We start from the raw sequence: 27540 nt of genomic DNA, 5'->3' as shown, positions 1-27540 counted from the left end.
ATCTCATTGGTCATTTCCCACAGCAGTACTGACCTGTGACCATTTATGGACTGCTGCTTCCAACAAAACAGCAAACTAGTCATAGTAAATATAAAGCTGTGGGTGGGAATTCTGCATCAATCTCATGCTTCTGCAGAAATATTTCCCAAATTGACAAAGTGGCCAATACTGGGATCAAATTCGCTAACTTGGCGTGATTAGCACCATGCTCAGTCAGAAAAAGTAAGCCTTCTGACTGGAGCATAGGAGGGAGGCCTGTTGCAGGGGGGAGTTTTCTTCCCTTGAAAGAAAATGCCTAACTCATTCACAAATACAACCCTTATCCTCACAACAACATTGGTTATGTCCCGCAGCAGTACTGACCCGTGACCATGTATGCACAGCTGCTACCAACAAAACAGCAATCTTGTGTTAGTAACTCTAAAGCTGTGAGTGCCAATTCTGCATCAATCTCATGCTTCTGCAGAAATATTTCCCAAAATGACAAAGTGGCCAATACGGGGATCGAACCTGTGACCTTGGCGTTATTAGCACCACGCTCTAACCAACTGAGCTAACCGGCCAGCTGAGAGTCTTTTTCCCTTGGAAAAAAATGCCTAACTCATTCACACATAAAACCCTTATCCTCACAACAACCTAAAGAAAAACTACATGTGATCTGAAGGAAATTCATGAATATGACAATTATCTTCAAACTGACTTTTAGCCTGCATCACATTTAAGTAGAACTGGGACAAAGAAGGTTAAATGCATCTCATTGGTCATTTCCCACAGCAGTACTGACCTGTGACCATTTATGGACTGCTGCTTCCAACAAAACAGCAAACTAGTCATAGTAAATCTAAAGCTGTGGGTGGGAATTCTGCATCAATCTCATGCTTCTGCAGAAATATTTCCCAAATTGACAAAGTGGCCAATACTGGGATCAAATTCGTTAACTTGGCGTGATTAGCACCATGCTCAGTCAGAAAAAGTATGCCTTCTGACTGGAGCATAGGAGGGAGGCCAGTTGCAGGGGGGAGTTTTCTTCCCTTGAAAGAAAATGCCTAACTCATTCACAAATACAACCCTTATCCTCACAACAACATTGGTTATGTCCGCAGCAGTACTGACCCGTGACTATGTATGCACAGCTGCTTCCAACAAAACAGCAATCTTGTGTTAGTAACTCTAAAGCTGTGAGTGCCAATTCTGCATCAATCTCATGCTTCTGCAGAAATATTTCCCAAAATGACAAAGTGGCCAATACGGGGATCGAACCCGTGACCTTGGCGTTATTAGCACCACTCTCTAACCAACTGAGCTAACCGACCAGCTGAGAGTCCTGTTTCTGACTGGAGCATTAGAGGGTGGCCAGTTGCAGGGGGATTTTTTCTTCCCTTGGAAAAAAAATGCCTAAGTCATTCACACATAAAACCCTTATCCTCACAACAACCTAAAGAAAAACTACATGTGATCTAAAGGAAATTCATGAATATGACAATTATCTTCAAACTGACTTGTAGCCTGCATCACATTTAAGTAGAACTGGGACAAAGAAGGTTAAATGCATCTCATTGGTCATTTCCCACAGCAGTACTGACCTGTGACCATTTATGGACTGCTGCTTCCAACAAAACAGCAAACTAGTCATAGTAAATCTAAAGCTGTGGGTGGGAATTCTGCATCAATCTCATGCTTCTGCAGAAATATTTCCCAAATTGACAAAGTGGCCAATACTGGGATCAAATCCGCTAACTTGGCGTGATTAGCACCATGCTCAGTCAGAAAAAGTATGCCTTCTGACTGGAGCATAGGAGGGAGGCCAGTTGCAGGGGGGAGTTTTCTTCCCTTGAAAGAAAATGCCTAACTCATTCACAAATACAACCCTTATCCTCACAACAACATTGGTTATGTCCCGCAGCAGTACTGACCCGTGACCATGTATGCACAGCTGCTTCCAACAAAACAGCAATCTTGGGTTAGTAACTCTAAAGCTGTGAGTGCCAATTCTGCATCAATCTCATGCTTCTGCAGAAATATTTCCCAAAATGACAAGGAGGCCAATACGGGGACCCGTGACCTTGCCATTATTAGCACCACGCTCTAACCAAATGAGCTAAACAGCCAGCTGAGAGGTTTGTTTCTGACTCAAGCATAAGCAGGAGGCCAGTTGTAGGGGGATGTTTTCTTCCCTTGGAAAAAAAATGCCTAACTCTTTCACAAATACAACCCTTATCCTCACAACAACATTGGTTATGTCCGCAGCAGTACTGACCCGTGACTATGTATGCACTGCTGCTTCCAACAAAACAGCAATCTTGTGTTAGTAACTCTAAAGCTGTGAGTGCCAATTCTGCATCAATCTCATCCTTCTGCAGAAATATTTCCCAAAATGACAAAGTGGCCAATACGGGGATCGAACCCGTGACCTTGGCGTTATTAGCACCACGCTCTAACCAACTGAGCTAACCGGCCAGCTGAGAGTCTTTTTCCCTTGGAAAAAAATGCCTAACTCATTCACACATAAAACCCTTATCCTCACAACAACCTAAAGAAAAACTACATGTGATCTGAAGGAAATTCATGAATATGACAATTATCTTCAAACTGACTTGTATCCTGCATCACATTTAAGTAGAACTGGGACAAAGAAGGTTAAATGCATCTCATTGGTCATTTCCCACAGCAGTACTGACCTGTGACCATTTATGGACTGCTGCTTCCAACAAAACAGCAAACTTGTCATAGTAAATCAAAAGCTGTGGGTGGGAATTCTGCATCAATCTCATGCTTCTGCAGAAATATTTCCCAAATTGACAAAGTGGCCAATACTGGGATCAAATTCGCTAACTTGGCGTGATTAGCACCATGCTCAGTCAGAAAAAGTATGCCTTCTGACTGGAGCATAGGAGGGAGGCCAGTTGCAGGGGGGAGTTTTCTTCCCTTGAAAGAAAATGCCTAACTCATTCACAAATACAACCCTTATCCTCACAACAACATTGGTTATGTCCGCAGTAGTACTGACCCGTGACTATGTATGCAGAGCTGCTTCCAACAAAACAGCAATCTTGTGTTAGTAACTCTAAAGCTGTGAGTGCCAATTCTGCATCAATCTCATCCTTCTGCAGAAATATTTCCCAAATTGACAAAGTGGCCAATACTGGGATCAAATTCGCTAACTTGGTGTGATTAGCACCATGCTCAGTCAGAAAAAGTAAGCCTTCTGACTGGAGCATAGGAGGGAGGCCAGTTGCAGGGGGGAGTTTTCTTCCCTTGAAAGAAAATGCCTAACTCATTCACAAATACAACCCTTATCCTCACAACAACATTGGTTATGTCCGCAGCAGTACTGACCCGTGACTATGTATGCACAGCTGCTTCCAACAAAACAGCAATCTTGTGTTAGTAACTCTAAAGCTGTGAGTGCCAATTCTGCATCAATCTCATGCTTCTGCAGAAATATTTCCCAAAATGACAAAGTGGCCAATACGGGGATCGAACCTTGGCGTTATTAGCACCACGCTCTAACCAACTGAGCTAACTGGCCAGCTGAGAATCTTTTTCCCTTGGAAAAAAAATGCCTAACTCACTCACACATAAAACCCTTATCCTCACAACAACCTAAAGAAAAACTACATGCGATCTGAAGGAAATTCATGAATATGACAATTATCTTCAAACTGACTTGTAGCCTGCATCACATTTAAGTAGAACTGGGACAAAGAAGGTTAAATGCATCTCATTGGTCATTTCCCACATCAGTACTGACCTGTGACCATTTATGGACTGCTGCTTCCAACAAAATAGCCAACTAGTCATAGTAAATCTAAAGCTGTGGGTGGGAGTTCTGCATCAATCTCATGCTTCTGCAGAAATATTTCCCAAATTGACAAAGTGGCGAATACTGGGATCAAATTCGCTAACTTGGCGTGATTAGCACCATGCTCAGTCAGAAAAAGTATGCCTTCTGACTGGAGCAAGGGAGGGAGGCCAGTTGCAGGGGGGAGTTTTCTTCCCTTGAAAGAAAATGCCTAACTCATTCACAAATACAACCCTTATCCTCACAACAACATTGGTTATGTCCGCAGCAGTACTGACCCGTGACTATGTATGCACAGCTGCTTCCAACAAAACAGCAATCTTGTGTTAGTAACTCTAAAGCTGTGAGTGCCAATTCTGCAACAATCTCATGCTTCTGCAGAAATATTTCGTAAAAAGACAAAGTGGACAATACGGGGATTGAACCCGTGACCTTGGCGTTATTAGCGCCAAGCTCTAACCAACTGAGCTAACCGACCAGCTGAGAGTCCTGTTTCTGACTGGAGCATAAGAATGAGGCCAGTTGCAGGGGGATTTTTTCTTCCCTTGGAAAAAAAATGCCTAAGTCATTCACACATAAAACCCTTATCCTCACAACAACCTAAAGAAAAACTACATGTGATCTGAAGGAAATTCATGAATATGACAATTATCTTCAAACTGACTTGTAGCCTGCATCACATTTAAGTAGAACTGGGACAAAGAAGGTTAAATGCATCTCATTGGTCATTTCCCACAGCAGTACTGACCTGTGACCATTTATGGACTGCTGCTTCCAACAAAACAGTTAACTTGTCATAGTAAATCTAAAGCTGTGGGTGGGAATTCTGCATCAATCTAATGCTTCTGCAGACATTTTTCCCAAATTGACAAAGTGGCCAATACAGGGATCAAATACGTTAACTTGGCGTTATTAGCACCATGCTCAGTCAGAAAAAGTATGCCTTCTGACTGGAGCATAGGAGGGAGGCCAGTTGCAGGGCGGAGTTTTCTTCCCTTGAAAGAAAATGCCTAACTCATTCACAAATACAGCCCTTATCCTCACAACAACATTGGTTATGTCCCGCAGCGGTACTGACCCGTGACCAGGTATGCACAGCTGCTTCCAACAAAACAGCAATCTTGTGTTAGTAACTCTAAAGCTGTGAGTGCCAATTCTGCATCAATCTCATGCTTCTGCAGAAATATTTCCCAAAATGACAAAGTGGCCAATACGGGGATCGAACCCGTGACCTTGGCGTTATTAGCACCACGCTCTAACCAACTGAGCTAACCGGCTAGCTGAGAGTCTTTTTCCCTTGGAAAAAAATGCCTAACTCATTCACACATAAAACCCTTATCCTCACAACAACCTAAAGAAAAACTACATGTGATCTGAAGGAAATTCATGAATATGACAATTATCTTCAAACTGACTTGTAGCCTGCATCACATTTAAGTAGAACTGGGACAAAGAAGGTTAAATGCATCTCATTGGTCATTTCCCACAGCAGTACTGACCTGTGACCATTTATGGACTGCTGCTTCCAACAAAACAGCAAACTAGTCATAGTAAATCTAAAGCTGTGGGTGGGAATTCTGCATCAATCTCATGCTTCTGCACAAATATTTCCCAAATTGACAAAGTGGCCAATACTGGGATCAAATTCGCTAACTTGGCGTGATTAGCACCATGCTCAGTCAGAAAAAGTATGCCTTCTGACTGGAGCATAGGAGGGAGGCCAGTTGCAGGGGGGAGTTTTCTTTCCTTGAAAGAAAATGCCTAACTCATTCACAAATACAACCCTTATCCTCACAACAACATTGGTTATGTCCGCAGCAGTACTGACCCGTGACTATGTATGCACAGCTGCTTCCAACAAAACAGCAATCTTGTGTTAGTAACTCTAAAGCTGTGAGTGCCAATTCTGCATCAATCTCATCCTTCTGCAGAAATATTTCCCAAAATGACAAAGTGGCCAACACGGGGATCGAACCCGTGATCTTGGTGTTATTAGCACCACGCTCTAACCAACTGAGCTAACCGGCCAACAGAGAGGAATATTTCTGACTGGACCATAAGAGGGATGCCAGTTGCAGGGGGATTTTTTCTTCCCTTGGAAAAAAAATGCCTAACTCATTCACACATAAAACCCTTATCCTCACAACAACCTAAAGAAAAACTACATGTGATCTGAAGGAAATTCATGAATATGACAATTATCCTCAAACTGACTTGTAGCCTGCATCACATTTAAGTAGAACTGGGACAAAGAAGGTTAAATGCATCTCATTGGTCATTTCACACAGCAGTACTGACCTGTGACCATTTATGGACTGCTGCTTCCAACAAAACAGCAAACTAGTCATAGTAAATCTAAAGCTGTGGGTGGGAATTCTGCATCAATCTAATGCAACTGCAGACATTTTTCCCAAATTGACAAAGTGGCCAATACTGGGATCAAATTCGCTAACTTGGCGTGATTAGCACCATGCTCAGTCAGAAAAAGTATGCTTCTGACTGGAGCATAGGAGGGAGGCCAGTTGCAGGGGGGAGTTTTCTTTCCTTGAAAGAAAATGCCTAACTCATTCACAAATACAACCCTTATCCTCACAACAACATTGGTTATGTCCGCAGCAGTACTGACCCGTGACTATGTATGCACAGCTGCTTCCAACAAAACAGCAATCTTGTGTTAGTAACTCTAAAGCTGTGAGTGCCAATTGTGCATCAATCTCATCCTCCTGCAGAAATATTTCCCAAAATGACAAAGTGGCCAATACGGGGATCGAACCCGTGACCTTGGCGTTATTAGCACCACGCTCTAACCAACTGAGCTAACCGGCCAGCTGAGAGGCATATTTCTGACTGGACCATAAGAGGGAGGCCAGTTGCAGGGGGATTTTTTCTTCCCTTGGAAAAAAAATGCCTAACTCATTCACACATAAAACCCTTATCCTCACAACAACCTAAAGAAAAACTACATGTGATCTGAAGGAAATTCATGAATATGACAATTATCTTCAAACTGACTTGTAGCCTGCATCACATTTAAGTAGAACTGGGACAAAGAAGGTTAAATGCATCTCATTGGTCATTTCCCACAGCAGTACTGACCTGTGACCATTTATGGACTGCTGCTTCCAACAAAACAGCAAACTAGTCATAGTAAATCTAAAGCTGTGGGTGGGAATTCTGCATCAATCACATGCTTCTGCAGAAATATTTCCCAAATTGACAAAGTGGCCAATACTGGGATCAAATTCGCTAACTTGGCTTGATTAGCACCATGCTCAGTCAGAAAAAGTATGCCTTCTGACTGGAGCATAGGAGGGAGGCCAGTTGCAGGGGGGAGTTTTCTTCCTTTGAAAGAAAATGCCTAACTCATTCACAAATACAACCCTTATCCTCACAACAACATTGGTTATGTCCGCAGCAGTACTGACCCGTGACTATGTATGCACAGCTGCTTCCAACAAAACAGCAATCTTGTGTTAGTAACTCTAAAGCTGTGAGTGCCAATTCTGCATCAATCTCATCCTTCTGCAGAAATATTTCCCAAAATGACAAAGTGGCCAATACAGGGATCGAACCCGTGACCTTGGCGTTATTAGCACCACGCTCTAACCAACTGAGCTAACCGGCCAGCTGAGAGTCTTTTTCCCTTGGAAAAAAATGCCTAACTCATTCACACATAAAACCCTTATCCTCACAACAACCTAAAGAAAAACTACATGTGATCTGAAGGAAATTCATGAATATTACAATTATCTTCAAACTGACTTGTGGCCTGCATCACATTTAAGTAGTACTGCGACAAAGAAGGTTAAATGCATCTCATTGGTCATTTCCCACAGCAGTACTGACCTGTGACCATTTATGGACTGCTGCTTCCAACAAAACAGCAAACTAGTCATAGTAAATATAAAGCTGTGGGTGGGAATTCTGCATCAATCTCATGCTTCTGCAGAAATATTTCCCAAATTGACAAAGTGGCCAATACTGGGATCAAATTCGCTAACTTGGCGTGATTAGCACCATGCTCAGTCAGAAAAAGTATGCCTTCTGACTGGAGCATAGGAGGGAGGCCAGTTGCAGGGGGGAGTTTTCTTTCCTTGAAAGAAAATGCCTAACTCATTGACAAATACAACCCTTATCCTCATAACAACATTGGTTATGTCCGCAGCAGTACTGACCCGTGACTATGTATGCACAGCTGCTTCCAACAAAACAGCAATCTTGTGTTAGTAACTCTAAAGCTGTGAGTGCCAATTCTGCATCAATCTCATCCTTCTGCAGAAATATTTCCCAAAATGACAAAGTGGCCAATACGGGGATCGAACCCGTGACTTTGGCATTATTAGCACCACGCTCTAACCAACTGAGCTAACCGGCCAGCTGAAAGGAATATTTCTGACTGGACCATAAGAGGGAGGCCAGTTGCAGGGGGATTTTTTCTTCCCTTGGAAAAAAAATGCCTAACTCATTCACACATAAAACCCTTATCCTCACAACAACCTAAAGAAAAACTACATGTGATCTGAAGGAAATTCATGAATATGACAATTATCCTCAAACTGACTTGTAGCCTGCATCACATTTAAGTAGAACTGGGACAAAGAAGGTTAAATGCATCTCATTGGTCATTTCCCACAGCAGTACTGACCTGTGACCATTTATGGACTGCTGCTTCCAACAAAACAGCAAACTAGTCATAGTAAATCTAAAGCTGTGGGTGGGAATTCTGCATCAATCTAATGCTTCTGCAGACATTTTTCCCAAATTGACAAAGTGGCCAATACTGGGATCAAATTCGCTAACTTGGCGTGATTAGCACCATGCTCAGTCAGAAAAAGTATGCTTCTGACTGGAGCATAGGAGGGAGGCCAGTTGCAGGGGGGAGTTTTCTTTCCTTGAAAGAAAATGCCTAACTCATTCACAAATACAACCCTTATCCTCACAACAACATTGGTTATGTCCGCAGCAGTACTGACCCGTGACTATGTATGCACAGCTGCTTCCAACAAAACAGCAATCTTGTGTTAGTAACTCTAAAGCTGTGAGTGCCAATTGTGCATCAATCTCATCCTTCTGCAGAAATATTTCCCAAAATGACAAAGTGGCCAATACGGGGATCGAACCCGTGACCTTCTAACCAACTGAGCTAACCGGCCAGCTGAGAGGCATATATCTGACTGGACCATAAGAGGGAGGCCAGTTGCAGGGGGATTTTTTCTTCCCTTGGAAAAAAAATGCCTAACTCATTCACACATAAAACCCTTATCCTCACAACAACCTAAAGAAAAACTACATGTGATCTGAAGGAAATTCATGAATATGACAATTATCTTCAAACTGGCTTGTAGCCTGCATCACATTTAAGTAGAACTGGGACAAAGAAGGTTAAATGCATCTCATTGGTCATTTCCCACAGCAGTACTGACCTGTGACCATTTATGGACTGCTGCTTCCAACAAAACAGCAAACTAGTCATAGTAAATCTAAAGCTGTGGGTGGGAATTCTGCATCAATCACATGCTTCTGCAGAAATATTTCCCAAATTGACAAAGTGGCCAATACTGGGATCAAATTCGCTAACTTGGCTTGATTAGCACCATGCTCAGTCAGAAAAAGTATGCCTTCTGACTGGAGCATAGGAGGGAGGCCAGTTGCAGGGGGGAGTTTTCTTCCTTTGAAAGAAAATGCCTAACTCATTCACAAATACAACCCTTATCCTCACAACAACATTGGTTATGTCCGCAGCAGTACTGACCCGTGACTATGTATGCACAGCTGCTTCCAACAAAACAGCAATCTTGTGTTAGTAACTCTAAAGCTGTGAGTGCCAATTCTGCATCAATCTCATCCTTCTGCAGAAATATTTCCCAAAATGACAAAGTGGCCAATACAGGGATCGAACCCGTGACCTTGGCGTTATTAGCACCACGCTCTAACCAACTGAGCTAACCGGCCAGCTGAGAGTCTTTTTCCCTTGGAAAAAAATGCCTAACTCATTCACACATAAAACCCTTATCCTCACAACAACCTAAAGAAAAACTACATGTGATCTGAAGGAAATTCATGAATATTACAATTATCTTCAAACTGACTGGTGGCCTGCATCACATTTAAGTAGTACTGCGACAAAGAAGGTTAAATGCATCTCATTGGTCATTTCCCACAGCAGTACTGACCTGTGACCATTTATGGACTGCTGCTTCCAACAAAACAGCAAACTAGTCATAGTAAATATAAAGCTGTGGGTGGGAATTCTGCATCAATCTCATGCTTCTGCAGAAATATTTCCCAAATTGACAAAGTGGCCAATACTGGGATCAAATTCGCTAACTTGGCGTGATTAGCACCATGCTCAGTCAGAAAAAGTAAGCCTTCTGACTGGAGCATAGGAGGGAGGCCAGTTGCAGGGGGGAGCTTTCTTCCCTTGAAAGAAAATGCCTAACTCATTCACAAATACAACCCTTATCCTCACAACAACATTGGTTATGTCCCGCAGCAGTACTGACCCGTGACCATGTATGCACAGCTGCTTCCAACAAAACAGCAATCTTGTGTTAGTAACTCTAAAGCTGTGAGTGCCAATTCTGCATCAATCTCATGCTTCTGCAGAAATATTTCCCAAAATGACAAAGTGGCCAATACGGGGATCGAACCTGTAAGGATATTTGGCGTGTTACAGTACAGAGTACAGCAATACTGCACAAGTAGCAACATTTTTTTTTGCAGCACCACCACCACAAGGGTGCGGTGCATTGCTATATGGGTTAGCAGATTAACAAGGAAAGACAGACTATTCAGTCAAAAACGATTTTAACATATAAGATGCAAATCTATTTTTACAGTTAAAAGCACACGTGTTCATTTAAAAATGCACACTATTTTTCACCTGAAATGCCTATATTGCTAGAGACACATTTGAAAATTAACAGCTAACCTATTAACCATTAACCTGACTAATAAAACCTTATTTTAATATAACCCACTAATAAAATGTGTTCTCCACTGCAGAATTAGGCATACTCTGAAAACCATTTAAATGTGTGTGCAGATTTTTTCTCTTCTCTTCTCTGCCTGATTCTCCGTGTTTTTTGTGCACAGTAACTGCAGGAAGGAGGAAGTCAGATTTGCAACAATTGCAAATGTATAAGCGAAGCTATTGTTGAAGAGTAGGAGGATGAGAGATGATGGATTTCATTGGGACACGTCATACAGAGGGCTGAGAGGAAAGTTTTAGTGGGGAGTATCAAGGAAAAAGACAGGGAGACATCTTTCTGCACTACTGGGGAGAAGACCTGGCTGTGGGGTCCTGACTGAATGCAGATTCCGGTGTACTGCTGCAGTCGAGACTGGGGAGAGCTGAAAGAAAAACCTTTCCACTGGCTGAGGCATTCCTATCTGAAAAAGCTGAGAATTCCAGGCAATGACCCAGGCTTGAGAAGGCAAGCGTTCCTTTTTGCTGGAGTTAATCCAAGAGAGCCACATTCACAAAGAGAACAACTGAAGAACACTCAGATAAGGTAATTACCTAAGCGTGGGAGCCGGGTGTGTGCACGAAAATATGCAGTCAGTGTAGGATTCCTGTGCGTGTCTTAATCAAATACCAATGTTGCAATTTGAGTTCTGTTCTCCGCCACGCTCTTTGCAGTGTGACATAGAAAATGCTTTTACTGTACCATTTTATTTATTTCTGTAAAGAATGAGATCATGTCTAAATGCAACTTTTATAATACAGAAAATATTTGAAAACAGACGGGTGGTTTATTTTCTATTTACCATTACAATGCCAATGATGTGGGGAGATTTTTAAACAGTGCAATGGTCATTTTAAGACAGATGTGTGTATGTCAGAATCAGTATGAATAATTGTGAGTGACTGTAGCATAACTTGTTGGAGGTACATGAGCCAACGGGAAGAGAGACTCTCTGAACATAGCTCCCTACCGTATATAAGGTTCTGGAAATTACCACAAGACTACCACATATAGTTCTCTGTCGTAAATAAGTCAGTGAGTTCGCCCATGGTGGCACACCAACACTATCACTGGAAATGTGGTATTCCTAGAATGCAGGTCTGAGGTCTCTCTAGTGATCACACGAAAAATCTAAGCAAAGATAAGGGATTCTGGACATTGGGGCCACAAATAAAACAAGGGAATTATGCTCACCAAAATACCACCAACCACGTATACCAAATATGCAGGTCTGGGTGCTGAAATAATGCATGTCCATTGTATTATTGTTGCACATGGCCAAATCTGAATACAAAGAGTGATTATTGCTAAGTTATTTTTCGGCGGTAATAAAATACCGTCAGGCCCCAAATCTCCACAAAATACCCTACATATTTATGGTGCGTTGCAGGCCGGGAAAGTGATCATAGAGTACCTACTGGGCGTGGCAAGCGTGTCTCACACTGCCATTTGCACATTAAAGGGAACCCATTTTATAATAGCAGTGTGCCACTAAAAACGAATTTCAGAATGTCACAAAGGGAAACCACATTCTCAGATCTAGTGCAATATTTAGAGGCAAAGTTATTTGCACATGGGAATTGGTCTTCGAATAGCACGTTAGACTGGAGTAACCGCATTCAGAGTGAGGTGCAGAAAGAAAAACTAGACAATATTTTTGCAGAAGGCAGCATAATTCAGGTCTGCCTTACAAGATTATTGAATGCAGCCGATAAAAGTGCAGAGAAAGACTGTTTAATACGGCTATGCGGCAAAATATGATTTATTTTAAACAAGTCCCTGCGAATGCAAGAGAATGATACTCAGCTAATTAACAGGTTAAAGACTGAATTAGATGGGGCAAGTAAAAATCAGGAAATGTTGAGAGCAGAATTGGATGTATGCCAAAAAGACATGCAATTAAAATGCAGAGACTTTGATACTCAGTTATCCAAAAGCAAGAAACAATTTGAAGATAGTGAGCAAGAATTGACACACTTAAAAGCCTTAGTGGATCACATTAGGCAGGATAAAGATGAGGTTGTTTCAGAAATGCAGATTTTACAAAAAGAACATTGCGAAAAAGAAGGTGATCTCCAGAGTGTAGAACAAGAAATGATTAAAATGATCCAAGAAAGAGACAAGAGAAATAAAGAGTTCAATGAATGCCAAATGCAAATGTGCGATATGCAGGAGGCGATTAATAAAATGAGTGATGAAAATAATTATTTGCATGATGAAGCCAACAGACTCCTTAAAAAGTGTAAGGACTTAGAACAGCAAATGTGCATCCCCAGGTCCCAGGAGAGGCGGCAGGGTACCACCTTCAATGGAGTGGAGGTGAATTCTAGCTCTGCCCAAAGAGCTAGTGCTCCAGTGACTGGGCCGGTGACTGAACTTGGTTGCAGCGCCCTTGGGGGATTTGATACTCCCATTGGGGGCAGCCACCAATCTCATACACCTGAAAACAGGATTGAATCACAAAATAGTGCAATTCCATGCATTGCAACAAGTAGCCCCATAAAAATAATGAAATCCATTAAAACCCTGATCAAACCATTTAAAAAGGGAGGTGAATGCTGCATTGAGGATCACTTAGAAGCGGTACATGACATTTTTAAAGCGCTCCAGATACCTAAGGAACAGTACAGACAATATTTTCATTTAACTTTAGATGCCCCGACGGCCAGCATCATAAGGGGATTAAATGAACAGCAGAATATGACATGGCTGGAGTTTGAAAAAGAAATTAGGCGTCATTTTTCTCCTTTTCAGTCATTGCAGGAGGCAAAGAAAGTCGCGTACACTATTACTGCTGGACCTAATACATCCCCTCGCCAATTTTTACAAGACTTAAAAAGAGCATTCTCTCGCTTTGATGTATCTTTTGACTCAAATTCCAATGAGTTTAAAACCGCATACTTCTATGGGCTACAGAAAGACATCATATCCCAATTGGTCCGTGAATTTGACCGTGACAAGTCCCTTGAATGGATTGTACATCAAAGCACAAAGCTATATGAGGTACTCTATTGTCAGGGTAGAGAAAGTGATAAAATGAAAGATACTAGGCCTAAATCTAAAGAACCCTCAGCCACAGTAATGGAAATCAGGTCAGCCAAAATGTCCCTTGAGTCTGCTCAAAGCCAAGGTAAAAATAATGTGACACCTGAACAAAGGGGTAATCAACAAAGATCGCCATTTCCTGTACCAATGTTCCAAACACATGATCCTAGTAATAGAGAGAGCTACATCAGCCCTAGATATTTAGGGGATAGACCCCGGGTAAGATATCGGCCTGATATGGCAGGTATGAACAATAACCAGAGACAAAATCAAGATCAAAGAAACGATGGTCCCTACCAGTCATTGGGGACACAGAGTAGGTTTGATCCCAACACCATGATATATGGTAATCAGGATAGGCCCCGATATGTGGATCGATTTACTGATAATGGAAATCAACATAGGGGCCAGTACCCACAATCTGAGAGACAGGACATGAGGCAAAACGTGAACTACAGTCCACGCCAGTACAATGATTCCCCACCAGGGGACTATAATCAAAGGATGGGTGCAACCCGCTCCCCTCCACAAATGAATCAAGAGTTCAGAAACCATCCCAACCGGTATCAATCACCTGAGAGGTATCAGAATAGATCCAATCAGGGGGAAAACAACCAATATCGACCTAGGCCACAGAAAGAGGATCCTAGAGAGATGGAAAGGTTCCAGTGCCTTGAGGCCCAAGTGAAAATGTTAGCTGAGCAAATAGGAAAGCTCTATACAGCGCAAAAACAACCTTCCAAAGAGGGGGCTGATGGCCATAGCAATGACCGGGGGGCTTCCGAAAAGTGACTAAGTACTCATGATAACTGCAGTGCCAAAATGACAGATTGCTCTGATATAATTTTGCATAACGACTCTGAGATGTCTAATGGATTAAAAATGAAAGTACCAGTAAATGAAATTGTGACAGAAAGTGCAAATACTTCTAAAAAAGAGGTACGGTTTAACTTAGAGCTAAATAAAACAGTAAAGATTTGCACAAATGAAAAAGAAACATTAGGAATTCCAAAAGAACAAAGGAACAGATTTAAGAAAAATGACTCATGCATGGGGAATACCAGTGAACAGGGAGTAAGTGGGGATGCCATAGCTCCTTCCCTGGGCAAGCAAAACAATGACCAAACACAGACAGAAAAAGGAAATACTCACAAGGAGGGTACAAGTCAATCACCTGAAGAATTCTTTGAGCCACATATTTTTGAAGAGGCTGAAAGGGCTGGTATTACACTAAATGATCACAAATGCACAGAATTAAAAAATGACAAATTGCTGAATGATGTTGTTACACATGTTCAGTTGGGAGGTTGTAATGTGGTCTCTGATGTTACCCAGATGGATGGGCGAACAGTGGCCACACTCCAAAAAACCTCTGAACATGGAGAAATGAATAAAATATCTCGCACAGAAATGGGTAAAAAGGAGGGAAAAATGTCTTTTCATTTACCAATGTGCTTAGCCAAAAGTGAAAAAGACCTGAGAAAGGTGAGCCCTGAAATCAGTAAGAATTCACATTTCTTATGTGTATTAGAGGAAGTTGAGGACAGATATTATGCACCCATCACTGTAGAAGAAAAATGCCACACCTTCGCTATGATTGACACTGGCGCACAGGCCACAATTATGTCCAAGGAGCTGGTAAAGAGTATCAATGAAGGGAGGCCTCCACAGAGTCAGATCACAGTGAAGGCAAATCAAGGCCCAGTGCATAACTTTAATGGGGAGGAGGTGCCCATCATAGGTGTAACTGAGGTTGACATAAAAATAGGAAAGCACAGAATGAAACAAGAGGTATTGATCACATCTATTTGTGAAATTCCATTTCTGATGGGGACAGATTGCCTGAAAAGATTGTCTCCTCTCATAGATGGGGTGAATGGAGTGCTGTGGTCCTTAACCAAAAAACCATTGAGGCCTAAGAAACTAAAATCACAAAACAGCAATATAAAAGAATGTCACACCGTTGCCAAAACAAATGATGCTGTGGAGGTATATCTCCAGAATAGCTGCATACCTAGTGTCACTGTTATATTAATGTGTCAAGACAAAGATCAGAGCGACAATGAGAAACTACCTGTACAAATATACTTGGACCCAAGGAAAGATTGGCAGACTGCTATAGATGAGCACACATTACGTTTTTACTTAAAAGAGAATACATGCAAACAGAATATTGTTCCTAAAACAGATTCAGAAAAACACATTACCACTCTGGCAGAAATACACATGGAAGATGAGCAACCATGGGTTCACGTTGGTATAAATGATTATCTTAAAACAATAAAAGCCACTTTAGCGCTTGAACATGAAAGGAGTTTCATTAATGAGAAATTGTTGCAAAAAATTATGGAGAGGGAAGAAATCCCGAAATTTAGGATTAAAAACCAATATGTTTCTGGGTTGGACAGTCCAGACTTTGAAAACCGAATTACAGGCAGATGCATGCTTAAAATTAGCATTGGGCAGAAAACAATTTACCATAATGTATGGATAGTGAATGGAGCACAAAATGAATTTTACATGGGCAATGACATCATGCACAGAATGTGTATGGTGTTAGATTTCCTTAATCAAAAAATATGGTCACGCCTAGGTGGGCCGGCACCTGAATTTGAAGACAAAAGAAGGGCTTATCATTGTGCACAACTAGTTCCGTATGCAGTCGAATTACAAATGAGGAAAAATACTATTGTTCCTGCATTTACAAAACAGTTTGCAATAACACTGAAATGCAAAAATGGACAGCAGATGAAAGGCTCTGATGCATTTGTATGCCTGAATGAATCCATAAAACAGCAAGGCCTGGATTATGAATACATTCCATTGGTAGACATTGGTGAGGGATCTGTAAAAATCATGGTAAATAATAAAGGTTGTCAGGATATTCATTTAGAGGAAAACTCCTCATTAGGAATGGCCATACAAAAATCACATTATACGGCAGATTTAAATAACATGGTGATTGGGAATATTCCTGAAAAATATGTAGATGCCAAGGGCGAGTTGCCAGAACACCTGGACTCTCAGCCCAAAGGAATATTTAAAATTCATTCTGTGGATCCTTATGATTCAAATGAGACAGTGTGCTGCCATCAAGAGGATTGCATAATATTTAATTTAAATGAAAATGAAACAGGAAATCAGCCCATTGAAGTGGAAGCTGATATGCCAAAATATTTAAAAGTGGCAGCTCTACAAAAAGACACAGCCACACAGTTAGAGGAAAGCGCTGAGATTCCTTTACCAGAAGAGTTTCCAGAATTTTCCAGAATGGTAGAAGAGCAGATCTCCTTAGCGGATGCATGTGACAGCGATGAGGATCGAGACGACCTGAGGGAAATATTTATGGAGTTTAAGGATGTATTTGCAAAAGATGCTTATGATTGTGGTTTAACTGATTTACATGTGGCCACACTACCAGAAGGTTGTAGCAGAAATCCAGTGTTTGTACGCCAGTATAGACTACCGCTGGCATGTTTAGAATCATTGGCAGAGATTATTAAAAATTTGGAATCACGGGGAATAATTAGGCCCATTCATAGCACATCCAATACGCCTATTTTAGGTGTGTTAAAGCCAAATGGTCAATGGCGGCTGTGTGCAGACTTAAGAGAGTTAAATAAAAGAGTACCAGTATCTAGGTGGCCACTACCATTCATTGATCAGGGCCTAGCTCAGATACATGGTTCAAATGTATTTACCACGTTAGATCTCACATCTGGATATTGGTGTGTGCCATTGGCAGAGGAGATACAACACCTATTTTCCTTTACATTTGACAGGACTCAATATGCCTGGCTTAGAGCTCCGTTCGGGTACATCAATAGTGGGAGTGAATTTGGCATATTTTTGAGAAAGGCCATGCCGGATGCAGCGGAAAGAGGAACAATAGTTTATGTGGATGATGTCCTGATAAAAAATGAAAGCCTTAAAAGCCATTTTGATGAAATAAGACATATACTTGGCCAATTGCAGAAAGCAGGCGCCAAAGTATCTTTGCAAAAAGCACAATGGTGCAAGAAAAAAGTGAACTTTCTAGGGCATGAAGTGACTGAACATGGGCTAAATCCACAAAGGAAGAAAATAGAGGCCATTCAAAGATTAAAAGATCCTAAAAATGTGAAAGGAGTAAAAAGTTTATTAGGGATGACAGGCTATAACAGAAAGTTCATTGAGAATTATCCAGAAATCACTCAACCATTAACTAAACTGCTTAAACTAAATATTCCCTGGAGATGGGAAAGAGAGCAGTCTGATGCAGTGGCTAGATTGAAGGAATGTCTTGTAAAGGCACCATGTTTAGCATACCCCATAAAGGACAGGGATTTCTTTATAGAAATAGGCTTTTCTGAACATTGTATGTCAGCAGTGTTATCACAAAAACACGATTTGAATCACAAAACCATTGCATATGCAAGTAAGGCATTTTCCCAAGTTGAAATGAAATTTAATGAATGTGAGAAGGCCCTATTAACCACTGTGTGGGCGCTACAACATTTTCGCCCCATTGTTCAGGGAGAAAAGGTGATTATTGAAACAAATCATCAACCTTTGCAATTTTTAGAGAGTAAAAGAATTAGATCAGGCAATCTAGCGCAATCCAGAATCACTTCATGGACGCTGGCATTACAAGGTTTTCCCGTAGAAGTAAGATATGGACGAAATAAAAAGAGCCCAATTGCTCAAGGGTTAGCTGACTTACATGACTGTGCAGCTGAACAAATACCAAATGAAATGGAAATGGAAGCTAGTTTACAGGAATTTGAACAATCACCACACAAAGCTTTTGATGAAAAAACATGCAAGGATTTGCCAACTGTATATGTGGATGGTTGTGCTTTTCACATTGAAAATGACAGTAATAAACAATTAGTGGCAGGAATAGGAAATGTCTGGTTGAAATGTGAAGGCGTTCCTAGTATAGGGATGAGGATTGGAGATAAGAGCAGTCAGGTGGCGGAATTGGCAGCCATCTATAAAGCAATTGCTACTGCAGTTGATAAAAAGTTCAGTGAAATTGTCCTGGTGACTGATTCTGACTATGCACGGAATAGCTTTGTGGAGTATTTGCCTGGTTGGAAAGCAAGAGGCATGGTTACATACAACAAAAAGCCACTTAAACATGGAAAAATGATACAAGCCATAGACAAATTGGTGTCAGAAAATAATTTAACAATATACTGGAGAAAAATTTGTGGGCATTTAAAAACACCAGGAGAGGATAAGGAGGGAAATGATAAGGCAGACCATCTGGCTAAGATTGGGGCTGTGATGGGAGAATTGCTACCTATTGATTATTTAATGGGTGAAATACAAATTGATGCAGTCACACGTTCTAAAGCACCAAAGGAGGTAGATCAACCGGTGGTGCAGTGGAGTCATGACACGCCAGACCAAGATTTGATTGAGGCACAAAAGAATGATCAAATTTTGGGAATCTATTATAATCATTTGATAGATCCTGAACAAAATCCTTTAACAGAAAATGATTGTATGGGAAAAGAAGAGTTGAGGGTGTTATTAAAGAACAAAACACGAATCAGATTACAGGATGGACTCATGATTAGAGAGTCCATAACAGGACAAATACAGTGGGTAGTACCCCTTTCATTCAGAGGACTAATGCTACACCATGCACATGATGCCATAACTGCAGGCCATAGAGGTTCACAAAAAACATTAGAAATACTAAAATATTATGCTTACTGGCCTCATATGTCCCAAGATGTGGAATTATATACTAGAGGATGTCTAGTATGCGCCCAATTTAAACCTGCTTCACCAATGCACAGAGCACCATTGATGAAAAGAGGCCTGACTCTCCCATGGTCAGACTTGCAAATAGACTATGTAGGTCCTTTAAAAAGGTCGAGCAGGGGACACCGTTATATTTTGAGTGTGGTATGTTTGATGTCAAAGTGGATTGAATGCATTCCTGCACCAGATTGTAGTGCGCAAACAGCAGCCACATTGCTGGTGAACCATGTGTTCTCAAGGTTTGGGTTGCCACAAAGAATTGAGTCAGACAGAGGAAGTCATTTCACAAGTGCTCTAATGAGTAAGGTATGGCAAATACTAGGTGTGAAAAGGAAACTACATATCGCATATCGGGCGGCGTCTTCAGGTACAGTTGAAAGAAGCAATAGGTCTGTTGTGGATATTTTAAAGAAATTTGTGGCAGAAGCAGGTTCCAGCTGGGATTTACGTTTACCGTTGGTTCTGATGGCAATCAGGTCGACTCCTGCCAAAGCAACAGGTGTTAGCCCCCATGAGGTCTTAACAGGTAGGAAAATGGTGTTACCACAACACCTACTATACAGAACACATGAGCAAACTCTAGTGAGTGCATCCACAGTTCATGAATATATTGATGAACTGAGGAGGCATTTGCAACACGCATTTGCTTTTGTGCAGAGAAATCTGGAAAGAGCTGCTGACAGTGCTAAGTCATATTATGATAAAAAGACATCAGTAAAGGAATACAGTGTAGGGGATCAGGTGTACAAGTTTCATTTTGGAAAAAGTAAACAGAAAAATTCTAAATTTCTAGCAGCCTGGCAGGGGCCATTTCGAATTATAGATAAAGTCTCTCCTGTAGTGTATAAAATTTTGAAAAATGAAGGTGAAACAGCAATAGAGCAGTTTGTCCATGTAAATCAAATCAAACCATGCCATCCCAGACATGAGATCAGGCAGCTTGAGCATGTGGAAACGGATAGAGTCCCTTGAGAAAATAAATGGGTGTAATCAGGAGGCAGTGACAAAGAAGTTAAAAAAAAGTTGATTGTTATGATGGCACATAAACACTGTAATATATGTAAAAATATATAATATAAATAAATAAATAAATAAATAAATGCACATATAACGGAAGCTCGTGGTTGGTGTGCAGAGAGAAAGTGTATTAAATATTGAATGCTGTTTTATATATGCTTGTTTTCTTTTAACTTGTATTTGATTTCAGAAAAAAAAAAAACAGAAAAAAATATAAACAAAATATTTTTACCAAGCATGTTTTATTTTTGGCAAAAGGTGGAAATTAGTATTGTGCTATGTACTTAATCTGTTTATTTTCTATTTTGATTTAGACAATTAACATTATTTGGTCGGAGGTTCCGGGATCAGAGGCCACGGGAGACGATGGAGTCCTGGAGTCCCCTGGATGAAGACCAAAAGATGCCTGCCTCCAGGTGGAGGTGAAGACAAAATAACCGGAATGCCAAAAGAGATGACTACTGTGGATTCAAGATTGCCAAGATGAAAGAGTACTCGAATGAACCGAATAACATCGCTGGTCGGGACATACCAAAAGAGACAAAACAAAAGTTACGGCATATGAAGTTCCACGTATTTATTATTTTAATTATTTATTTTAACTTGTTATATTACTTATTTGTTTTAGTTAGTTGTTTTATTTCATTGTTTTTAATTGACTTGGAAAATTTAAACTTAAAGTAATGCCACTTCCACTGAGAAGGCAAATGTGGAACATTTTATGAACTGATGGACTCAGATGAAATGTTGATTGCAAATTTTCATTGATGCACATGAATATTCATTTTGTTGGATTGCTATATTGTAAAAAAAAAATAGAACAAGTTGTTTTTAGGAATTGGCTTGGATTATAGCCAAGTTCTAAAAACAAAAGGAGGGTATATGTAAGGATATTTGGCGTGTTACAGTACAGAGTACAGCAATACTGCACAAGTAGCAACATTTTTTTTTGCAGCACCACCACCACAAGGGTGCGGTGCATTGCTATATGGGTTAGCAGATTAACAAGGAAAGACAGACTATTCAGTCAAAAACGATTTTAACATATAAGATGCAAATCTATTTTTACAGTTAAAAGCACACGTGTTCATTTAAAAATGCACACTATTTTTCACCTGAAATGCCTATATTGCTAGAGACACATTTGAAAATTAACAGCTAACCTATTAACCATTAACCTGACTAATAAAACCTTATTTTAATATAACCCACTAATAAAATGTGTTCTCCACTGCAGAATTAGGCATACTCTGAAAACCATTTAAATGTGTGTGCAGATTTTTTCTCTTCTCTTCTCTGCCTGATTCTCCGTGTTTTTTGTGCACAGTAACTGCAGGAAGGAGGAAGTCAGATTTGCAACAATTGCAAATGTATAAGCGAAGCTATTGTTGAAGAGTAGGAGGATGAGAGATGATGGATTTCATTGGGACACGTCATACAGAGGGCTGAGAGGAAAGTTTTAGTGGGGAGTATCAAGGAAAAAGACAGGGAGACATCTTTCTGCACTACTGGGGAGAAGACCTGGCTGTGGGGTCCTGACTGAATGCAGATTCCGGTGTACTGCTGCAGTCGAGACTGGGGAGAGCTGAAAGAAAAACCTTTCCACTGGCTGAGGCATTCCTATCTGAAAAAGCTGAGAATTCCAGGCAATGACCCCGGCTTGAGAAGGCAAGCGTTCCTTTTTGCTGGAGTTAATCCAAGAGAGCCACATTCACAAAGAGAACAACTGAAGAACACTCAGATAAGGTAATTACCTAAGCGTGGGAGCCGGGTGTGTGCACGAAAATATGCAGTCAGTGTAGGATTCCTGTGCGTGTCTTAATCAAATACCAATGTTGCAATTTGAGTTCTGTTCTCCGCCACGCTCTTTGCAGTGTGACATAGAAAATGCTTTTACTGTACCATTTTATTTATTTCTGTAAAGAATGAGATCATGTCTAAATGCAACTTTTATAATACAGAAAATATTTGAAAACAGACGGGTGGTTTATTTTCTATTTACCATTACAATGCCAATGATGTGGGGAGATTTTTAAACAGTGCAATGGTCATTTTAAGACAGATGTGTGTATGTCAGAATCAGTATGAATAATTGTGAGTGACTGTAGCATAACTTGTTGGAGGTACATGAGCCAACGGGAAGAGAGACTCTCTGAACATAGCTCCCTACCGTATATAAGGTAGTGGAAATTACCACAAGACTACCACATATAGTTCTCTGTCGTAAATAAGTCAGTGAGTTCGCCCATGGTGACACACCAACACTATCACTGGAAATGTGGTATTCCTAGAATGCAGGTCTGAGGTCTCTCTAGTGATCACACGAAAAATCTAAGCAAAGATAAGGGATTCTGGACATTGGGGCCACAAATAAAACAAGGGAATTATGCTCACCAAAATACCACCAACCACGTATACCAAATATGCAGGTCTGGGTGCTGAAATAATGCATGTCCATTGTATTATTGTTGCACATGGCCAAATCTGAATACAAAGAGTGATTATTGCTAAGTTATTTTTCGGCGGTAATAAAATACCGTCAGGCCCCAAATCTCCACAAAATACCCTACATATTTATGGTGCGTTGCAGGCCGGGAAAGTGATCATAGAGTACCTACTGGGCGTGGCAAGCGTGTCTCACACTGCCATTTGCACATTAAAGGGAACCCATTTTATAATAGCAGTGTGCCACTAAAAACGAATTTCAGAATGTCACAAAGGGAAACCACATTCTTGGCATTATTAGCACCACACTCTAACCAACTGAGCTAACCGACCAGCTGAGAGTCCTGTTTCTGACTGGAGCATAAGAGGGAGGCCAGTTGCAGGGGGATTTTTTCTTCCCTTGCAAAAAAAATGCCTAGGTCATTCACACATAAAACCCTTATCCTCACAACAACCTAAAGAGAAACTACATGTGATCTGAAGGAAATTCATGAATATGACAATTATCTTCAAACTGACGTGTAGCCTGCATCACATTTAAGTAGAACTGGGACAAAGAAGGTTAAATGCATCTCATTGGTCATTTCCCACAGCAGTAATGACCTGTGACCATTTATGGACTGCTGCTTCCAACAAAACAGGAAACTAGTCATAGTAAATCTAAAGCTGTGGGTGGGAATTCTGCATCAATCTCATGCTTCTGCAGAAATATTTCCCAAATTGACAAAGTGGCCAATACTGGGATCAAATTCGCTAACTTGGCGTGATTAGCACCATGCTCAGTCAGAAAAAGTATGCCTTCTGACTGGAGCATAGGAGGGAGGCCAGTTGCAGGGGGGAGTTTTCTTCCCTTGAAAGAAAATGCCTAACTCATTCACAAATACAACCCTTATCCTCACAACAACATTAGTTATGTCCGCAGCAGTACTGACCCGTGACTATGTATGCACAGTTGCTTCCAACAAAACAGCAATCTTGTGTTAGTAACTCTAAAGCTGTGAGTGCCAATTCTGCATCAATCTCATCCTTCTGCAGAAATATTTCCCAAAATGAAAAAGTGGCCAATACGGGGATCGAACCCGTGACCTTCTAACCAACTGAGCTAACCGGCCAGCTGAGAGGCAAATTTCTAACTGGAGCATAAGAGGGAGGCCAGTTGCAGGGGGATTTTTTCTTCCCTTGGAAAGAAAATGCCTAACTCATTCACACATAAAACCCTTATCCTCACAACAACCTAAAGAAAAACTACATGTGATCTGAAGGAAATTCATGAATATGACAATTATCTTCAAACTGACTTGTATCCTGCATCACATTTAAGTAGAACTGGGACAAAGAAGGTTAAATGCATCTCATTGGTCATTTCCCACAGCAGTACTGACCTGTGACCATTTATGGACTGCTGCTTCCAACAAAACAGCAAACTTGTCATAGTAAATCTAAAGCTGTGGGTGGGAATTCTGCATCAATCTCATGCTTCTGCAGAAATATTTCCCAAATTGACAAAGTGGCCAATACTGGGATCAAATCCGCTAACTTGGCGTGATTAGCACCATGCTCAGTCAGAAAAAGCATGCCTTCTGACTGGAGCATAGGAGGGAGGCCAGTTGCAGGGGGGAGTTTTCTTCCCTTGAAAGAAAATGCCTAACTCATTCACAAATACAACCCTTATCCTCACAACAACATTGGTTATGTCCCGCAGCAGTACTGACCCGTGACCATGTATGCACAGCTGCTTCCAACAAAACAGCAATCTTGTGTTAGTAACTCTAAAGCTGTGAGTGCCAATTCTGCATCAATCTCATGCTTCTGCAGAAATATTTCCCAAAATGACAAGGAGGCCAATACGGGGACCCGTGACCTTGCCATTATTAGCACCACGCTCTTACCAAATGAGCTAAACAGCCAGCTGAGAAGTTTGTTTCTGACTCAAGCATAAGCAGGAGGCCAGTTGTAGGGGGATGTTTTCTTCCCTTGGAAAAAAAATGCCTAACTCATTCACAAATACAACCCTTATCCTCACAACAACATTGGTTATGTCCGCAGCAGTACTGACCCGTGACTATGTATGCACAGCTGCTTCCAACAAAACAGCAATCTTGTGTTAGTAACTCTAAAGCTGTGAGTGCCAATTCTGCATCAATCTCATGCTTCTGCAGAAATATTTCCAGAAAATGACAAAGTGGCCAATACGGGGATCGAACTCGTGACCTTGGCGTTATTAGCACCACGCTCTAACCGTGACCTTGGCGTTATTAGCACCACGCTCTAACCAACTGAGCTAACCGGCCAGCTGAGAGTCTTTTTCCCTTGGAAAAAAATGCCTAACTCATTCACACATAAAACCCTTATCCTCACAACAACCTAAAGAAAAACTATATGTGATCTGAAGGAAATTCATGAATATGACAATTATCTTCAAACTGACTTGTGGCCTGCATCACATTCAAGTAGAACTGGGACAAAGAAGGTTAAATGCATCTCATTGGTCATTTCCCACAGCAGTACTGACCTGTGACCATTTATGGACTGCTGCTTCCAACAAAACAGCAAACTAGTCATATTAAATCTAAAGCTGTGGGTGGGAATTCTGCATCAATCTCATGCTTCTGCAGAAATATTTCCCAAATTGACAAAGTGGCCAATACTGGGATCAAATTCGCTAACTTGGCGTGATTAGCACCATGCTCAGTCAGAAAAAGTATGCCTTCTGACTGGAGCATAGGAGGGAGGCCAGTTGCAGGGGGGAGTTTTCTTCCCTTGAAAGAAAATGCCTAACTCATTCACAAATACAACCCTTATCCTCACAACAACATTGGTTATGTCCGCAGCAGTACTGACCCGTGACTATGTATGCACAGTTGCTTCCAACAAAACAGCAATCTTGTGTTAGTAACTCTAAAGCTGTGAGTGCCAATTCTGCATCAATCTCATCCTTCTGCAGAAATATTTCCCAAAATGACAAAGTGGCCAATACGGGGATCGAACCCGTGACCTTGGCGTTATTAGCACCACGCTCTAACCAACTGAGCTAACCGGCCAGCTGAGAGTCTTTTTCCCTTGGAAAAAAATGCCTAACTCATTCACACATAAAACCCTTATCCTCACAACAACCTAAAGAAAAACTACATGTGATCTGAAGGAAATTCATGAATATGACAATTATCTTCAAACTGACTTGTATCCTGCATCACATTTAAGTAGAACTGGGACAAAGAAGGTTAAATGCATCTCATTGGTCATTTCCCACAGCAGTACTGACCTGTGACCATTTATGGACTGCTGCTTCCAACAAAACAGCAAACTTGTCATAGTAAATCTAAAGCTGTGGGTGGGAATTCTGCATCAATCTCATGCTTCTGCAGAAATATTTTCCAAATTGACAAAGTGGCCAATACTGGGATCAAATTCGCTAACTTGGCGTGATTAGCACCATGCTCAGTCAGAAAAAGTATGCCTTCTGACTGGAGCATAGGAGGGAGGCCAGTTGCAGGGGGGAGTTTTCTTCCCTTGAAAGAAAATGCCTAACTCATTCACAAATACAACCCTTATCCTCACAACAACATTAGTTATGTCCGCAGCAGTACTGACCCGTGACTATGTATGCACAGTTGCTTCCAACAAAACAGCAATCTTGTGTTAGTAACTCTAAAGCTGTGAGTGCCAATTCTGCATCAATCTCATCCTTCTGCAGAAATATTTCCCAAAATGAAAAAGTGGCCAATACGGGGATCGAACCCGTGACCTTCTAACCAACTGAGCTAACCGGCCAGCTGAGAGGCAAATTTCTAACTGGAGCATAAGAGGGAGGCCAGTTGCAGGGGGATTTTTTCTTCCCTTGGAAAAAAAATGCCTAACTCATTCACACATAAAACCCTTATCCTCACAACAACCTAAAGAAAAACTACATGTGATCTGAAGGAAATTCATGAATATGACAATTATCTTCAAACTGACTTGTATCCTGCATCACATTTAAGTAGAACTGGGACAAAGAAGGTTAAATGCATCTCATTGGTCATTTCCCACAGCAGTACTGACCTGTGACCATTTATGGACTGCTGCTTCCAACAAAACAGCAAACTTGTCATAGTAAATCTAAAGCTGTGGGTGGGAATTCTGCATCAATCTCATGCTTCTGCAGAAATATTTCCCAAATTGACAAAGTGGCCAATACTGGGATCAAATCCGCTAACTTGGCGTGATTAGCACCATGCTCAGTCAGAAAAAGTATGCCTTCTGACTGGAGCATAGGAGGGAGGCCAGTTGCAGGGGGGAGTTTTCTTCCCTTGAAAGAAAATGCCTAACTCATTCACAAATACAACCCTTATCCTCACAACAACATTGGTTATGTCCCGCAGCAGTACTGACCCGTGACCATGTATGCACAGCTGCTTCCAACAAAACAGCAATCTTGTGTTAGTAACTCTAAAGCTGTGAGTGCCAATTCTGCATCAATCTCATGCTTCTGCAGAAATATTTCCCAAAATGACAAGGAGGCCAATA

The 27540-nt window shown here is 41.1% G+C and overlaps 9 non-coding genes across 9 annotated transcripts; all 9 read right to left on the bottom strand.

Annotated features, from left to right (window-relative positions):
- Window positions 1–489: 489 nt before the first annotated feature.
- Window positions 490–563, bottom strand: TRNAI-AAU (transfer RNA isoleucine (anticodon AAU)). The gene has a single exon. It is a non-coding gene; the product is annotated as a tRNA-Ile (tRNA).
- Window positions 564–2383: 1820 nt separating this feature from the next.
- TRNAI-AAU (transfer RNA isoleucine (anticodon AAU)) lies at window positions 2384–2457 on the bottom strand. The gene has a single exon. It is a non-coding gene; the product is annotated as a tRNA-Ile (tRNA).
- A 1749-nt stretch (window positions 2458–4206) lies between these two features.
- TRNAI-AAU (transfer RNA isoleucine (anticodon AAU)) lies at window positions 4207–4280 on the bottom strand. The gene has a single exon. It is a non-coding gene; the product is annotated as a tRNA-Ile (tRNA).
- Window positions 4281–5006: 726 nt separating this feature from the next.
- TRNAI-AAU (transfer RNA isoleucine (anticodon AAU)) lies at window positions 5007–5080 on the bottom strand. Its single transcript has one exon. It is a non-coding gene; the product is annotated as a tRNA-Ile (tRNA).
- A 1474-nt stretch (window positions 5081–6554) lies between these two features.
- TRNAI-AAU (transfer RNA isoleucine (anticodon AAU)) lies at window positions 6555–6628 on the bottom strand. The gene has a single exon. It is a non-coding gene; the product is annotated as a tRNA-Ile (tRNA).
- Window positions 6629–7353: 725 nt separating this feature from the next.
- On the bottom strand, window positions 7354–7427 carry TRNAI-AAU (transfer RNA isoleucine (anticodon AAU)). The gene has a single exon. It is a non-coding gene; the product is annotated as a tRNA-Ile (tRNA).
- Window positions 7428–8103: 676 nt separating this feature from the next.
- On the bottom strand, window positions 8104–8177 carry TRNAI-AAU (transfer RNA isoleucine (anticodon AAU)). The gene has a single exon. It is a non-coding gene; the product is annotated as a tRNA-Ile (tRNA).
- A 1503-nt stretch (window positions 8178–9680) lies between these two features.
- On the bottom strand, window positions 9681–9754 carry TRNAI-AAU (transfer RNA isoleucine (anticodon AAU)). Its single transcript has one exon. It is a non-coding gene; the product is annotated as a tRNA-Ile (tRNA).
- Window positions 9755–26001: 16247 nt separating this feature from the next.
- On the bottom strand, window positions 26002–26075 carry TRNAI-AAU (transfer RNA isoleucine (anticodon AAU)). The gene has a single exon. It is a non-coding gene; the product is annotated as a tRNA-Ile (tRNA).
- Window positions 26076–27540: the final 1465 nt, after the last annotated feature.

This window comes from Ambystoma mexicanum, chromosome 1p, assembly GCF_040938575.1.
Source record: "Ambystoma mexicanum isolate Mex_15411 chromosome 1p, UKY_AmexF1_1, whole genome shotgun sequence".
NCBI lineage: Eukaryota > Metazoa > Chordata > Amphibia > Caudata > Ambystomatidae > Ambystoma > Ambystoma mexicanum.
This window is presented reverse-complemented; position numbering and strand designations above follow the sequence as displayed.